At 43.1% G+C, this 17595-nt stretch overlaps 1 protein-coding gene across 2 annotated transcripts in view; it reads right to left on the bottom strand.

The window, feature by feature from the left end:
* The window catches only part of LOC129829478 (5-hydroxytryptamine receptor 4-like), a 117322-nt gene extending 107954 nt beyond the window's left edge, over positions 1-9368 (bottom strand). For both annotated transcript variants that reach the window (XM_055891182.1, XM_055891183.1), the window contains exon 1: positions 9089-9368. The gene's annotated coding sequence lies outside the window, so the exon portion shown is untranslated. The remainder of the gene's footprint in view (positions 1-9088) is intronic.
* Between the last annotated feature and the right edge of the window lie 8227 nt (positions 9369-17595).

Below are 17595 nucleotides of genomic sequence, written 5' to 3'. Positions count from 1 at the left end.
CGACAAAGCCTATTCCCCATTAGGAGACTGAAAAGATTTGGCATGGGTCCTCAGATCCTCAAAAAGTTCTACAGCTGCACCATCGAGAGCATCCTGACTGGTTGCATCACTTCCTGGTATGGCAACTGCTCAGCCTACAACCTCTATACCAGGCAGTGTCAGAGGAAGACCCTAAAAATTGTCAGACTCCAGCCACCCTAGTCATAGACTGTTCTCTCTGCTACCGCACGGCAAGCGGTACCGGAGATTCAAGTCTAGGTCCAAAAGGCTTCTTAACAGCTTCTACCCTCAAGCCGTAAGACTCCTGAACAGCTAATCAAATGGCTACTCAGACTATTTGCATTGCCCCCCTCCCCCCTCTTTTACGCTGCTGCTACTCTCCGTTTATTATCTATGCATAGTCACTTTAACTCTACCTACATGTACATATTATCTCAATTACCTCGACTAGCATTCAGTTCCTGTTTGGTTCAAAATAAACATTAACCTAAAAACAAATGTGTTAGTATACATTTTCCTTTCTTTATACTGGGGGTGAATGTGAACCTTTATGGACAACATTTCAAATTGATTAATAGAACATTTATGGAAAATATGGTTTTTGGTCTTTGTCTGTCAAAAATGTGCAGTATTTGACCATAAAACGTACTAAAGGACAGGGAAGCTCAACCAGATGATCAGAGCCTTTCAAACACAGACACAGGGGGTCTGAATAGTGAATTGTATGACTCAGCCAATGTCAAGCAGCGTCACCATTCACGCCAAAGCCTCTAAAAACACTGGCTTAAACAAATCAATAATAGCAGCTGGCATCAGTGTCATTCCCATTGGCAGCATGCTGAGGCTCTTTGAGCTTCATAAAATGAAACAAGTTTGCTATTGATTTGAAATTTAGACACTTCCTCTAATAGAATGTTTTCTCTTTCCCCTTAACCTTTTTTTGCAGAACAGAACAGAAAAATGAATCGTACACACTGCAAACCTTTCTCATGGGCAAACCATAATTCTTAAAAAGAACATGAGCACATGATAAAGATATTGGGAGCGTTTGCTATTTAACATGTTTTATGTGTCCGGATGTAGGATGGATCCTCCGCCATCTAGGTCCAGTCAGGAGCTGTCCAGACAACTCTGTTGCATTGATCACTTTGAAAACAAGCAACATTCTTCACAATATTAAAAATAATACGAATAAATGAAAGATTTCCCCAAGAAACACAATAACATGACAGGAATTCCCGCAGAACTGACCAAAATAAAGAGCTGGCCTATATCAACATTATATCTTACGATTAAAGACAACACTCTGGGATCTTAAGCAAAACAAATTCATAACATATTGCACACGTTGGATTTGTACCATATCACACAAATTGCAAAATACGTAACATATCACACAAAATGAATGGCGTAGTACTCAAAAAACAGGGACCCACTTTCAAAACTAATGGCTGTGTGCATCGTTAACATTAACTTTTGATAGTTGTTAAATACAGTGCATTAGGAAAGTATTCAGACCCCTTGACTTTTTCAACATTTTGTTGCGTTACAGACTTATTCAAAAATATATGTTCCTCATCAATGTACACACAATACCTCATAATGGCAAAGCGAAAACAGGTTTATAGAAATTTTTGCAAATGTTTTTCAGTAAAAAAATGAAATACCTTATTTACATAAGTATTCAGACCCTTTGCTATGAGACTCAAAATTGAGCTCATGTGCATCCTGTTTCTATTGATCATCCTTGAGATGTTACTACAACTTGATTGGATTCCACCTGTGGTAAATTCAATTGATTGGACATAATATGGAAATGCACACCTGTCTATATAAGGTCCAACAGTTGACAGTGCATGTCAGAGCAAAAATCAAGCCATGAGATCGAAGGAATTGTCCGTAGAGCTCCGAGGCAAGATTGAGTCAAGGCACAGATCTGGGGATGGGTACCAAAAAATGTTTGTAGCATTGAAGGTCCCCAAGAACACAGTGGCCTCCATCATTTTTAAATGGAAGAAGTTTGGAATCACCAAGACTCTTAATAGAGCTGGAAACGTTTCTAGACGTCTTGCCCAGCCAAACTGAGCAATTGGGTAAGAAGGGCCTTGGTCAGTGAGGTGACCAAGAACCCGATTGTCACTCTGACAGAACTCTAGAGTTCCTCTGTGTTGATGTGAGAATCTTCCAGAAGGACAACCATCTCTGCAGCACTCCACCAATCAGGCTTTTATGGTAGAGTGGCCAGACGGAATCCACTCTTCAGTAAAAGGCACATGACAGCCCGTCTGGAGTTTGCCAAAAGGTACCTAAAGACTCTCAGACCATGAGAAACAAGATTCTCTGGTCTGATGTAACCAAGATTCAACTCTTTGGCCTGAATGCCAAGCTTCACATCTGACGGAAACTTGGCATCATCCCTACTGTCAACAATGGTGGTGGCAGCATTATGCTGTGGGGATGTTCTTCAGCGTCAGGGACTGAAAGAGTAGTCAGGATCGAGGCAAAGATGAATGGAGCAAATTACAGAGGGATCCTTGATGAAAACCTGCTCCAGAGCGCTCAGGACCTTAGACTGGAGCGAAGGTTCACCTTCCAACAGAACAACGACCCTAAGCACACAGCCAAGACAACGCATGATTACGCATGAGTGCGTCTCTGAATGTCCTTGAGTGGCCCAGTCAGAGCCCGGACTTGAACATCTCTGGAGAGACCTGACAATATCTGTGCAGCGACGCTCCCCATCCAACCTGACAGAGCTTGAGAGGCAATGCAGAGAAGAATGGGAGAACCTCCCCAGATACAGGTGTGCCAAGCTTGTAGCGTCATACCCAAGAAGAATTGAGGCTGTAATCACTGCCAAAGGTTCTTCAACAAAGTACTGAGTAAAGGGTCTGAATACTTATGTAAATACGATATTTCAGTTTTAAATTTGTATTAATTTGCCAAAAAATCTAGTCCTGTTTTTGCTTTGTCATTATGGGGTATTGTGTGTGGATTGATGAGGAAAATACATTTTTGAATAAGGTTGTAACGTAACAAAATGTTGAAAAAGTCAAGGGGTCTGAATACTTTCCTAATGCACTGTAACTGTAAACAACACTAAACTCCACTAAACTCTTGATGGGAACTGAAATTGGACATGTGTCATCCTGAATCAGACTAGAGTGGAAATTTGATCTCAAAATAAAGTCCCATAACCTTTGTACAGTAAGCTAGGGTGCATATTTGTGATATTACTGAACTCACAGGGGAGAATGCTGCAGTGTGAAATTCAGTTGAAGAGTCCAGGGAGGACAGAGCTATATGTATTTATAGCATAGTTCAGACGTCATGGGGTTGAGGACAGAGTGGCAGGCATCTCATCCTGTGGTAATAAACTAGCATGATTTCTCACTTGCTTTCCATTAAGGGTAAACACTGCTCACAGTTTGCTGTCTGGGTGTCATGGACTTCTATCAACTCTGATGTTGCAAGGCCAAGGAATTCTGCCTCCCCTCTACTCTGCTCCACGCCTCCTGTGCAAATTTATACAAACCATCCCACTGAGCAGAGTAGAGAGGAGAAGGTTGTGATGGATTATAGAAAGAAGTACTCTGCCTCTGTCTGCTGTGTATGAAGCCCTGTCTCTTCCATCCGGGGTCTAAGAAAACTTGGGAGACTTGTCCTGGCCAGTCAGGGGGTAGAGTAAATGAATGGTTTGGAGTCTGGACCGGAGATGGAGGGAGGGGGAAATATATATAGTGAGAGAGAGAGAGAGGAAGAGAAAGAGAGAGAGACAGAGAGAGAGTGGGAGAGAGACAGAGAGAGAGCGGGAGAGACACAGAGAGAGAGAGAGAGAGAGAGAGTGAGCGAGAGAGCAAGAGAGAGATGGGAAGATTGAGAGCAAGAGAGAGAGGGGAGAGAGAGAGAGAGAGAGAGAGAGAGAGAGAGAGAGAGAGAGAGAGAGAGAGAGAGAGAGAGAGAGAGAGAGAGAGAGAGAGAGAGAGAGAGAGAGATGGGAAGTGTCAGTGGTGGGGAGAGAAAGACAGAGAGAGCGAGAGAGAGAGTGAGAGCAGCTGCTGTTGCTACAGCTTTGTGCCAGACATTTCCTTGAAAACTTCAGCTCATATTTCACCATGCAAAATATTTTTACACTCGGTGTAGTTAATGCTATTGCAAATATCATTAACTACACTGAGTGTAAAAGAAGGTGTATTAAAACTAATGTATGACTGGTCTCCTAACAACAAGCTTCTGAAGTATAAAAATATCTGTTAATGCTCTGGTACAACTTTTCATTGAAGGATTGCCAATACTGTTAAATTGCTGATGTTCTACAGTGAGTAAATAATGTGTTTACTTAATGTAGAGCAACTTTCTTCAACTCAAATAAACGGAAGATAGGGGAAAAGATAAGAGCCATTTGTTTGGGTGAATACATCACTGGCTAAGTTTATGTTGCCATTGCTTGACGTCAGTATAAGAGCAGGTGCTGTAGCAACAAAGCTAATTCATAAAGGCAGTGATGTGTATAACGAAATTCAGATAAGGCTCTCCTTAAAGCTCTGCTATCCCTGGGGCATGCTATCCCGTGGCATGCTATCCCCGTGGCATGCTATCCCCGTGGCATGCTATCACCGCGGCATGTTATCCTGTCGCATGCTATCTTCGTGGCATGCTGTTCCTGTGTTCCCCAGGCTCTGAGAGTCTATGGGCCAGGCTCTGGGAGTCTATGGGCTAGGCTCTGGGAGTCTATGGGCCAGGCTCTGAGAGTCTTTGGGCCAGTCTCTGAGAGTCTGTCGGCCAGTCTCTGGGAGTCTATGGGCAAGGCACTGAGAGTCTATGGGCCAGGCTCGTGGAGTCTATGCATGGCCAGGCACTGAGAGTCTATGGGCCAGGCTGTGAAAGTCTATGCAGGGCCAGGCTCTGGGTATTTACGCAGGGTTCTGTGAGTCTATTCAGGGCCTGGCTCTTGGGAATACATGCGGAAGTCAAAGAATTTGGTTCCTGAGTGTCTGAGGCTGGCAGTTTGTTATCTATCTACTGGGTGTCTGAGGCTGACAGTTTGTTATCTATCTACTGGGTGCCTGAGGCTGACAGTTTGTTATCTATCTACTGGGTGCCTGAGGCTGACAGTTTGTTATCTATCTACTGGGTGTCTGAGGCTGACAATTTGTTATCTATCTACTGGGTGTCTGAGGCTGACAGTTTGTTTTCTATCTACTGGGTGTCTGAGGCTGACAGTTTGTTTGAGGCTGACAAATATGTCCACCATTCCAACCCCAAAAGTCTAGAAGAAATACATTATTTGCAGTAACATGTTATTCGCAGTAACATATTATTTACAGTAATATATTATTTACAGTAACATTTTATTTGCAGTAACAAATTGTTTACAGTAACATAATATTTACAGTAACATATTATTTGCAGTAACATATTATTTACAGTAACATATTATTTGCATTAACATATTATTTACAGTAACATAGTTATTTGCAGTAACATGTTATTCGCAGTAACATATTATTTACAGTAATATATTATTTACAGGAACATAGTATTTGCAGTAACATATTATTTACAGTAACATATTATTTGCAGTAACATAGTATTTACAGTAACATATTATTTGCAGTAACATGTTATTTACAGTAACATATTATTTTGGAACTCTGAAGGTTAGAAGGTTCTAATGACAAAAACACAAGGAAGTATTACCCTCATTACAGTCTACACCTCCTGCTCACTCAGGTGTACTGTGATGGTTAAGTGACATCATTATATTTACGTGTGATAAGCATTACTTAGAGGTGTCATACAGGACTTGTTTTATGTCAACAAGGGCCCCAATTCATTATTTTCATTCATAACATTTAGAGTGGAACTCAACTCTCTATCATAGCATATCATTAATTTATATGTAAATATAAATATTATGTTAATTCAGTATGCGCGTGTGTGTGTGTGTGTGTGTGTGTGTGTGTGTGTGTGTGTGTGTGTGTGTGTGTGTGTGTGTGTGTGTGTGTGTGTGTGTGTGTGTGTGTGTGTGTGTGTGTGTGTGTGTGTGTGCCAGCATATCTGTTTTGTGAAAACATCTCTAAAAATAGGATTTTCATAATGAGGACAGTGCCTGTGGTGATCCACTACTTACTTGCTTGTCTGAGTTTTAGAAATCCTCACAAAAAAAAAAAAATCTCTCCACCCAGGGCAAATACAAGAGATGGAATCAAAAAAGGGAAGCACTCAGGGATAGTACAGCACTGCCATAATGGAATGGAAAAAAATCATTGTCTGTTTATTCCTCTATGCCTGATTTTGAAACATTTGTTCCACAATGATGCAAATGATATAACTTAAACAATTACTGAATATGTTTACTGAGGATTAAGAAAAGGGAATGTTACAGTATGCTAGCTGAATAGCTACTTTCCCCTCTTGTGGTTTTCCTACAAAATGTGATTGGGTCTCAGTCAGGACATTCTCTTTTCTCATAAATGACCCACAACTAACAAATTATTTTAAAGCTGTTTTCATAAGCTTTATGGACTAAATGCTTTATGAAAACTAGTTTTCTTTTTTAAATGTTTTCCAGTCTCTCAGTAATCTTATGATAATTGTTTCATTCACACAGTCAGTAGAGGCTCAGTTCAGTAATTATAACCAATAGTAGGAACATGTGCAATAAACAATTCATAGCAGCACCTTGTAAATAAGAATTTGTTCTTAATAACTGACTTGCCTAGTTAAATAAAGGTTAAACAATGTTTTTTTAAATTACCCAGCAAATCTGTCTGGACAGTACTGAGGTTGGACCAACAGGAGAAATGGTGAGAAATCGCAGAGACAGGATCATGTCTAATTGTTCTCTCACTGTTCATTTCTGGGGTCAGCGCAAATGGTCTAGAATTAGCAACTGGGGTGAAACAAAGTCTTATATTCAGCTTTCATGTTCTGCTCGTCATACTGATAACGGTGTTCATGAGCCCTAGAGTAAATGTGGAAGAAATGGCAATGCAGAAAGTCATCAAACAAGTCATTCTTATTACGAACTGAGTATAAGGACAAGAATCCCATGCTGTACTTCCTCTGCCAAATCCATTAACTAATTTCTACAAAGTGAACATGTGGAGTAGTCCTCTACCTATCAAAAATACATTTGATAAAGTTTGATATGTCTACACTGAGTCCTGTAATCGAATAGAGAGAAATCTCGCTTTCTCCTCAGCTCAACACATGGAACAGGACAGGACGGTGTGAGCCTTGGCTGTGTACGGGCCATGAGACAGACAAAGAGCTTCAGATTATATAGAATTTCTCAGAGAGTTCTGGGACTGGGAGTAAAGTGTACATACGAATGGAAGCTATAAGAGAGTTTGTTTTCATGTCGAACCTTCAGCTCCACAGAGTTCTAATGTGATGTGAAAGTGGAGACTATTGACCCTCCAACAAGGCCCTCTCCATTCCGTGCCATTAATCAGGACACATCCTCTCACTAGTATCTACCATGCCCATCGCATGGCACCGCCACCACCTTATTGACTGGCCCCTGGATTGTTGCGTAAGCTCACTTTGACCAGGCAGACAGGCAGTCAGGCAGGCAGACAGGCAGATAGACAGACAGAAAGACAAGCAGTAAGGTAGACAGGCAGACAGATAGACAGACAATCAGACAGACAGATAGACAGACAGAAAGACAAGCAGTAAGGTAGACAGGCAGACAGATAGACAGACAATCAGACAGACAGATAGACAGACAAACAGACGGGCGGGCGGACAGATGGGAAGCTCACAATGGAGCAGAGATTAACACCCTTCTAGTCGTTCCAGCTAATCATCAGAACACACTCGCCTTGCCTTGACCCCTGGCTCTCAGTCTCAGCTTTATACACCTCTGATCACTGTCTGTCTCGGAGGATCAACCAAACAGACATTACCACATGTGCTCTATAACCCCAGCATCAACAGAAGCATAGCTGCTGTAGATACTGATTACAATTCTTAAACAGTGCCCGTAAGAATTCATAAACAGTGCCCAAAGATTTATTGTGGTTTATCAGAGGTGTACTCTTGTGAAGCTTTTAGGCGTAATACATTTGATTTGATTAGTCAGAGAGTGGAGTTACTGCCCAGTGTATCATATGACTGTCAGTCAACGGAAATACTGACTGAAAGTGAAGGATGATATAGGACCGCATTACAGATAAATGCGGAACTAACATAACAGGGTGTATAGAAACAGTTGAATGATAATCAGGATGTTATCAGAGCCAGGTGAAGAGAGGCATGTCTGGAGAACCTTTGATCAAGGTACATTGGTTAACCTTGATTGCTCTAGCAAATAGTCTGCATGGCTAGCGTATGTAATGTGTCAGTGTACATAGTTAAATAAAGGTTAAATAATAAAGAAATGAAAACGAGTCAATGTAAGTGTCAGATGTAATGTTACTGCAGTGTTCATATAAAGACATAAAAAAGCACACTAATAACAATGAGTTATTACATAGTACTGTAGGCAACATGTGGACAAAATGTGTGTAGTTAAATTAAGAGGGTTTTGCTACTTTGAAACCATCTAAAATGTGACTATTCTAATGATTGACTTTAAGTAGCTATAGGCATGCAGTGGTGTTTCATCTTTTTCAATATAGATAGTTTCCAATACTCCTTGTATACATTTGGTCTGAGTTGTTAATAACTATGATACAGTGATGGTCATATGTAACAGCAGTCCATAATCCATAACCCATCCATATTTGTGCTATCTACACTAAAACGCCTTATGACAGCGCTGGGGGCCATCTCCAATATACAGTAGCTCTCACAACACATGTATGAAAAGCTGGGTCAATACCACAGCATGATTCCTAAACAAATCAATAAATTGATTTACAACTTTAGAAGAATGGCAATTTCATAATTAGAGTGTAAAAGTTGGGGACAACAGCAAATAGTAGCTGTCCTGTCCTCCTTCCTAGAATTAACTTTCATAATAATGTATATATAGGCATCAATAATACACACTTTATACAATACATATATGACTTAAGCTATTTCCACATAAAGGGGTAACTAATAACGTACAATTATGTTCGTACAGTACACTTACCATGTCCTGGTGGAGACGCCAGGTTCCAAAACCATGGTACGACGCTATATCCCCATGAGAGAAATCACATTTTCGACTTGTATCAAAACACAGTTAAGAAGTGAACAGTTGTTTTTGTGACTACAATTTCAGAGATGTTCCCTGCTGACATTCACAAAGCGAAAAAGTTGTCCATGTATCCTGAGCGCAGTCGGAAGTATGAGCGCAAATGTGAACGGCTGGACGGTTTGGTACGCGTGGGGCACCTCGCGCTGTTCTGTGGATGTAATGCTTGGAAAGCGAGACCTCGCTATTGCCAGCAAATTGCACCTTCAAGTCCCTCCTCTTTCGCTTGGTCTTTATTGAGGAGGTAAAATCGTCTCGGTTTAAATTTGTTTGATGCAGGTATGGCAGGCTATAAATTGTGGTGAGTGAGATTCATGGTAAAATGAATTGCTTGAACATGTGGATTTGCAAGGCCGATTCCCCGAGTAAATTGTTCTGTCATATCACTTTTTTTCTGATGATTTTGTATCTCTTAATTTTCAATTAAAATAGGTTAGGCCTACCATTAATCACTGGGATATGGACTGTTGGAAAACCAACCCTTACATAGGATTTAACTAAGAATATGATATATTCTCAAAATAGAGCAGCCTTTGGCAAGATATTGTTAATATACAGTACCAGTCAAAAGTTTGGACACACCTACTCATTCCAGTGTTTTTCTTAATTCTTACATTGTAGAATAACAGTGAGGACATCAAAACTATGAAATAACACATATGGAATCATGTAGTAACCAAAAAAGTGTTAAAACAAAATCAAAATATATGCTATATTTGAGATTCTTCAAAGTAGCCACTATTTGCTTTGATGACAACTTTGCACAATCTTGGCAGTCTCTCAACCAGCTTCATGAGGTAGTCACCTGGAATACATTTCAATTAACAGGTGTGCCTTGTTAAAAGTTAATTTGTAGAATTTCTTTCCTTCTGTATGCATTTGAGCCAATCAGTTGTGTTGTGACAAGATAGGGGTGGTATACAGAAGATAGCCATATTTGGTAAAAGACCAAGTCCGTATTATGGCTCATATAAGCAAAGAGAAACGACAGTCAATCATTATTTTAAGACATGAACGTCCGTTAATCCGGAACATTTCAAGAACTTTAAAAAAATGTTTTAGTGCAGTTGCAAAAATCATCAAGTGCTATGATGGAACTAGCTCTCATGAGGGCTGCCACAGGAAAGGAAGACCCAGAGTTATCTCTGCTGCAGATAAGTTCATTAGAGTTACCAGCCTCAGAAATTGCAGCCCAAATAAATGCTTTACAGAGTTCAAGTAACAGACACATCTCAACATCAACTGTTCAGAGGAGACTGCGTGAATCAGGCCTTCATGGTCAAATTGCTGCAAAGAAACCACTAGTAAAGGACACCAATAAGAAGAAGAGACTTACTTGGTCCAAGAAACGCTAGCAATGGACATTAGACTGGTGTAAATCTGTACTTTGATCTAATGAGTCGAAATTTGCGATTTTTGATTCCAACCGCCGTGTCTTTGTGAGACACAGAATAGGTGAACGGATGATCTCCGCATTTGTGGTTCCCACCGTGAAGCATGGAGGAGGAGGTGTGAAGGTGTGGGGGTGTTTTGCTGGTGCCTCTCCTTGTTCGGGCAGTGTTCGGCGGTCGCCGTCGACGTTCTTCTAGCCATCGCCGATCCATTTTTAATTTTCCATTAGTTTTGTCTCGATTTCCCACACACCTGGTTCTCATTTCCCCCATGGTATTGTTTATTGTAAGTGCTTGTGCACATTTTGTTTGACTGGTGCGCGTCGGGTTATTGTACCCATAATTTGTATTTCTTATGCCGTTGGTTTTACTATTAAACTGCTCCGGCTATTATCAAGTTCTGCTCTCCTGCGTCTGACTTCCCTGCCACCAGATACGCACCCCTTACAGAGACACTGTCAGTGATTTATTTAGAATTCAAGGCACACTTAACCAGCATGTCTACCACAGCGTTCTGCAGTGATATGCCGTCCCATCTGATTTGCGTTGAGTGGGACTATCATTTGATTTCAACAGGACAATGACCCAACACACCTCCATGCTGTGTAAGGGCTATTTGACCAAGAAGGAGAGCGATGGAGTGCTACATCAGATAACTTGGCCCCCACAATCACCCGACCTGACCGCAGAGTGAAGGAAAAGCAGCCAACAAGTGCTCAGCATATGTGGGAACTCCTTCAAGACTGTTGGAAAATCGTTCCTCATGAAGCTGGTTGAGAGAATGCCAAGAGTGTGCAAATCTGTCATCAAGGCAAAGAGTGGCTACTTTGAAGAATCTAAAATACTGTATATCTTGATTTGTTTAACACGTTTTTGGTTGCGATGTGATTCCATATGTGTTATTTCATATTTTTGATGTCTTCATTATTATTCTACAATGTAGAAAGTAGTGAAAATAAAGAAAAACCCTTGAATGTGTAGGTGTGTCCAATCTTTTGACTGGTACTGTAATTTTTTTTCCTTGTTTACACTTCGACTCATCATGACGGAAAAACCTGGCCACCAATAATTCAAAGTAAACATTATTAATTAGTGTTACATTTATGGATCTACATGACAAAATCTTCAGACAATGTGAGATGTCATGCTGTGATCAGTGGAAGCTAAAATGAGTCTTCAACCAGTAGCCTAATTACAGAAGCTTAGTCATTAACTTGAGTAATGTACAACTTAACATACATTTTGGTATTTTGGTATTTTATTAGGATCCCCATTAGCTGTTGCGAAAGCAGCAGCTACTCTTCCTGTGGTCTACACAAAACATGAAACATGACATAATACAGAACATTAATAAACAAGGACAGAACTACATCAATTAAAAAATGTTACATGTAGCCTACATATCAATACATACACACAATCCATCTAGGTCAAATTGCACAAGTAATAAAACCATACTATTCTAAGTGAAATAATTACTACTTTAGTAATTGTGAAATCATACACACATCTTCTTGATGTGTTAAAAACATGTTTCTTTATCCTGACTCTTACAATTATCATACAGACACAGTTCCCGATGACCCAGTTAGAGACTATGTAGAATAATGTAAATGATGGAGTGGGCCGTCAGCATGTAAACTGCTGTCCTCCTGATGACGTGGCCATTGAGGAGAAACCAGATCACAGGAAGCCAAGTTCTCCCTGCATGTTCTGTTTCAGGATAACACACACATGCTGCGTACCAATTAAATAACACCTGATTCCCTATAGTGTGCGCTACTTTTGACCAGGGTCCACTATATAGGGTGCCATTCCGGACATACCCACAGAGAGGTAACTATGGAGGCCATCAAGCAGCCACATAGTGTTTTTTGTTCACTGCCTAATCATTTTACATAATCCCTTTGATTTTTCCTCTCTCTCCACTAACAATGTATTGTCATGGAGGTGAACTCAGCTGGCAGTCTCAGAGATGAGAGGTCTTGTTTTTGCCTCATAATGTCACGGATCCCTCCGGTACTGCTGCTCATTCTGTTCACCAGTTCCGGAGGTCTACATCACCGGCTTTCTAGGCTTCACTGAACGGGATTCCTTATCATCAACCCCGGACTGTCTTGTCTGCTTACACACACCTGGTTCCCATTTTCCCTGATCAGTATGTTATGTATGTGCCCTCTGTCTTTGTCGGTTATTGTTCCCATGTCCGTTGGTGGTGTGAGTACCTATACGTTGGTTCAGCTGTTATGCTGCGTGCTTTATATATTGTGTATTACGGGTATCGTCCGGTGGCATTCAACAAGGTGTACCCATACTCTGTTGTTTTTGTAAACGGGTTTGTTTTGGGTGTATTAAAAACTCCTATTGTGTATTCCTGCTCCTGTCTCCAAAAATCCTTTATACCAGAGTGACAAATAACTGCCAATCAGTCTCAGAAGTCAGTCACTGTTCAGATTCCAGCGCAGTACGTAAAAAAACACTGTTTTGTTTCTAACATAACATCACCAGTCCCTGTGCAAATTGGAAAGTGCTTCTTACTAAGTAAACAAAACAGGAGGATTAGAACAGTACTGTACTTTTTCCCCCCAGTAGACTGACAGAGGCCTAAATATCCCCCAGTAGACTGACAGAAGCCTGTATATCCCCCAGTAGACTGACAGAGGCCTGTATACCCCCCAGTAGACTGACAGAGGCCTGTATACTCCCCAGTAGACTGACAGAAGCCTGTATATCCCCCAGTAGACTGACAGAAGCCTTTATATCCCCCAGTAGACTGACAGAGGCCTGTATATCCCCCAGTAGACTGACAGAAGCCTGTATATCCCCCAGTAGACTGATAAAGGCCTGTATATCCCCCAGTAGACTGGCAGAGGCCTGCATATCCCCCAGTAGACTGACAGAAGCCTTTATATCCCCCAGTAGACTGACAGAGGCCTGTATATCCCCCAGTAGACTGACAGAGGCCTGTATAACCCCCAGTAGACTGACAGAAGCCTGTATATCCCCCAGTAGACTGACAGAAGCCTGTATATCCCCCAGTAGATTGATAAAGGCCTGTATATCCCCCAGTAGACTGACAGAAGCCAGTATATCCCCCAGTAGACTGACAGAAGTCTGTATATCCCCCAGTAGACTGACAGAGGCCTGTATATCCCCCAGTAGACTGACAGAAGCCTGTATATCCCCCAATAGACTGACAGAAGCCTGTATATCCCCCAGTAGACTGGCAGAAGCCTGTATACCCCCCAGTAGACTGACAGAGGCCTGTATATCCCCCAGTAGACTGACAGAAGCCTGTATATCCCCCAGTAGACTGACAGAGGCCTGTACCCCCCAGTAGATTGACAGAGGCCTGTATATCCCCCAGTAGACTGACAGAGGCCTGTATACCCCCCAGTAGACAGACAGAGGCCTGTATATCCCCCAGTAGACTGACAGAAGCCTGTATATCCCCCAGTAGACTGACAGAGGCCTGTATATCCCCCAGTAGACTGACAGAAGCCTGTATATCCCCCAGTAGACTGACAGAAGCCTGTATATCCCCCAGTAGATTGATAAAGGCCTGTATATCCCCCAGTAGACTGACAGAAGCCTGTATATCCCCCAGGAGACTGACAGAAGTCTGTATATCCCCCAGTAGACTGACAGAGGCCTGTATATCCCCCAGTAGACTGACAGAAGCCTGTATATCCCCCAATAGACTGACAGAAGCCTGTATATCCCCCAGTACACTGGCAGAAGCCTGTATACCCCCCAGTAGACTGACAGAGGCCTGTATATCCCCCAGTAGACTGACAGAAGCCTGTATATCCCCCAGTAGACTGACAGAGGCCTGTACCCCCCAGTAGATTGACAGAGGCCTGTATATCCCTCAGTAGACTGACAGAGGCCTGGATACCCCCCAGTAGACTGACAGAGGCCTACATATCCCCCAGTAGACTGACAGAGGCCTGTATACCCCCCAGTAGACAGACATAGGCCTGTATACCCCCCAGTAGCCTAATAAAGGCCTCTATATCCCCCAGTAGACTGATAAAGGCCTGTATACCCCCCAGTAGACTGATAAAGGCCTGTATACCCCCCAGTAGACTGACAGAGGCCTAAATGTCCCCCAGTAGACTGACATAGGCCTGTATACCCCCCAGTAGACTCATAAAGGCCTGTATATCCCCCAGTAGACTGACATAGGCCTGTATACCCCCCAGTAGACTGATAAAGGCCTGTATATCCCCCAGTAGACTAATAAAGGCCTGTATATCCCCCAGTAGACTGACAGAAGCCTGTATATCCCCCAGTAGACTGACAGAAGTCTGTATATCCCCCAGTAGACTGACAGAGGCCTGTATATCCCCCAGTAGACTGACAGAAGCCTGTATATCCCCCAATAGACTGACAGAAGCCTGTATATCCCCCAGTAGACTGACAAAGGCCTGTACCCCCCAGTAGATTGACAGAGGCCTGTATATCCCCCAGTAGACTGACAGAGGCCTGTATACCCCCCAGTAGACTGACAGAGGCCTACATATCCCCCAGTAGACTGACAGAGGCCTGTATACCCCCCAGTAGACAGACATAGGCCTGTATACCCCCCAGTAGCCTAATAAAGGCCTCTATATCCCCCAGTAGAGTGATAAAGGCCTGTATACCCCCCAGTAGACTGATAAAGGCCTGTATACCCCCCAGTAGACTGACAGAGGCCTAAATGTCCCCCAGTAGACTGACATAGGCCTGTATACCCCACAGTAGACTGATAAAGGCCTGTATATCCCCCAGTAGACTGATAAAGGCCTATATATCCCCCAGTAGACTGATAAAGGCCTATATATCCCCAAGTAGACTGATAAAGGCCTGTATACCCCCAAGTAGACTGATAAAGGCCTGCATACCCCCTAGTAGATTGACAGAGGCCTGTATACCCCCCAGTAGACGGATAAAGGCCTGTATATCCCCCAGTAGACTGATAAAGGCCTGTATATCCACCAGTAGACTGACAAAGGCCTGTATACCCACCAGTAGACTGATAAAGGCCTGTATACCCCCCAGTAGACGGATAAAGGCCTGTATATCCCCCAGTAGACTGATAAAGGCCTGTATATCCTCCAGTAGACTGACAAAGGCCTGTATACCCACCAGTAGACTGATGAAGGCCTGTATACCCCCAGTAGACTGATAAAGGCCTGTATAGCCCCCAGTAGACAGATAAAGGCCTGTATATCCCCCAGTAGACTGATAAAGGCCTGTATATCCACCAGAAGACTGACAGAGGCCTGTATACCCACCAGTAGACTGACAGAGGCCTGTATACTCCCCAGTAGACTGACAGAAGCCTGTATATCCCCCAGTAGACTGACAGAGGCCTGTATACCCCCCAGTAGATTGACAGAGGCCTGTATACTCCCCAGTAGACTGACAGAAGCCTGTATATCCCCCAGTAGACTGACAGAAGCATTTATATCCCCCAGTAGACTGACAGAGGCCTGTATATCCCCCAGTAGACTGACAGAAGCCTGTATATCCCCCAGTAGACTGATAAAGGCCTGTATATCCCCCAGTAGACTGAAAGAGGCCTGCATATCCCCCAGTAGACTGACAGAAGCCTTTATATCCCCCAGTAGACTGACAGAGGCCTGTATATCCCCCAGTAGACTGAGAGAGGCCTGTATATCCCCCAGTAGACTGACAGAAGCCTGTATATCCCCCAGTAGACTGACAGAAGTCTGTATATCCCCCAGTAGACTGACAGAGGCCTGTATATCCCCCAGTAGACTGACAGAAGCCTGTATATCCCCCAATAGACTGACAGAAGCCTGTATATCCCCCAGTAGACTGGCAGAAGCCTGTATACCCCCCAGTAGACTGACAGAGGCCTGTATATCCCCCAGTAGACTGACAGAAGCCTGTATATCCCCCAGTAGACTGACAGAGGCCTGTACCCACCAGTAGATTGACAGAGGCCTGTATATCCCCCATTAGACTGACAGAGGCCTACATATCCCCCAGTAGACTGACAGAGGCCTGGATACCCCCCAGTAGACAGACATAGGCCTGTATACCCCCCAGTAGCCTAATAAAGGCCTCTATATCCCCCAGTAGACTGATAAAGGCCTGTATACCCCCCAGTAGACTGATAATGGCCTGTATACCCCCCAGTAGACTGACAGAGGACTAAATTTCCCCCAGTAGACTGACATAGGCCTGTATACCCCCCAGCAGACTGATAAAGGTCTGTATACCCCCCAGTAGACTGACATAGGCCTGTATACCCCCCAGTAGACTGATAAAGGCCTATATATCCCCCAGTAGACTGATAAAGGCCTATATATCCCCAAGTAGACTGATAAAGGCCTGTATACCCCCAAGTAGACTGATAAAGGCCTGCATACCCCCTAGTAGATTGACAGAGGCCTGTATACCCCCCAGTAGACTGATAAAGGCCTGCATACACCCCAGTAGACGGATAAAGGCCTGTATACACCCCAGTAGACGGATAAAGGCCTGTATACCCCCCAGTAGACTGATAAAGGCCTGTATATCCCCCAGTAGACTGATAAAGGCCTGTATATCCACCAGTAGACTCACAAAGGCCTGTATACCCACCAGTAGACTGATAAAGGCCTGTATACCCCCCAGTAGACAGATAAAGGCCTGTATATCCCCCAGTATTTTGATAAAGGCCTGTATACCCCCCAGTAGACTGATAAAGGCCTGTTTATCCCCCAGTAGACTGATAAAGGCCTGTGTACACCCCAGTAGATGGATAAAGGCCTGTATACCCCCCAGTAGACTGATAAAGGCCTGTATATCCCCCAGTAGACTGATAAAGGCCTGTATACCCCCCAGTAGACGGATAAAGGCCTGTATATCCCCCAGTAGACTGATAAAGGCCTGTATATCCACCAGTAGACTGACAAAGGCCTGTATACCCACCAGTAGACTGATAAAGGCCTGTATACCCCCAGTAGACTGATAAAGGCCTGTATACCCCCCAGTAGACAGATAAAGGCCTGTATA

This window comes from Salvelinus fontinalis, chromosome 31 (genome assembly GCF_029448725.1).
Source record: "Salvelinus fontinalis isolate EN_2023a chromosome 31, ASM2944872v1, whole genome shotgun sequence".
NCBI lineage: Eukaryota > Metazoa > Chordata > Actinopteri > Salmoniformes > Salmonidae > Salvelinus > Salvelinus fontinalis.
Note: the sequence above shows the minus strand (reverse complement) of the source record. Positions and strands in the feature narration are given on the sequence as shown.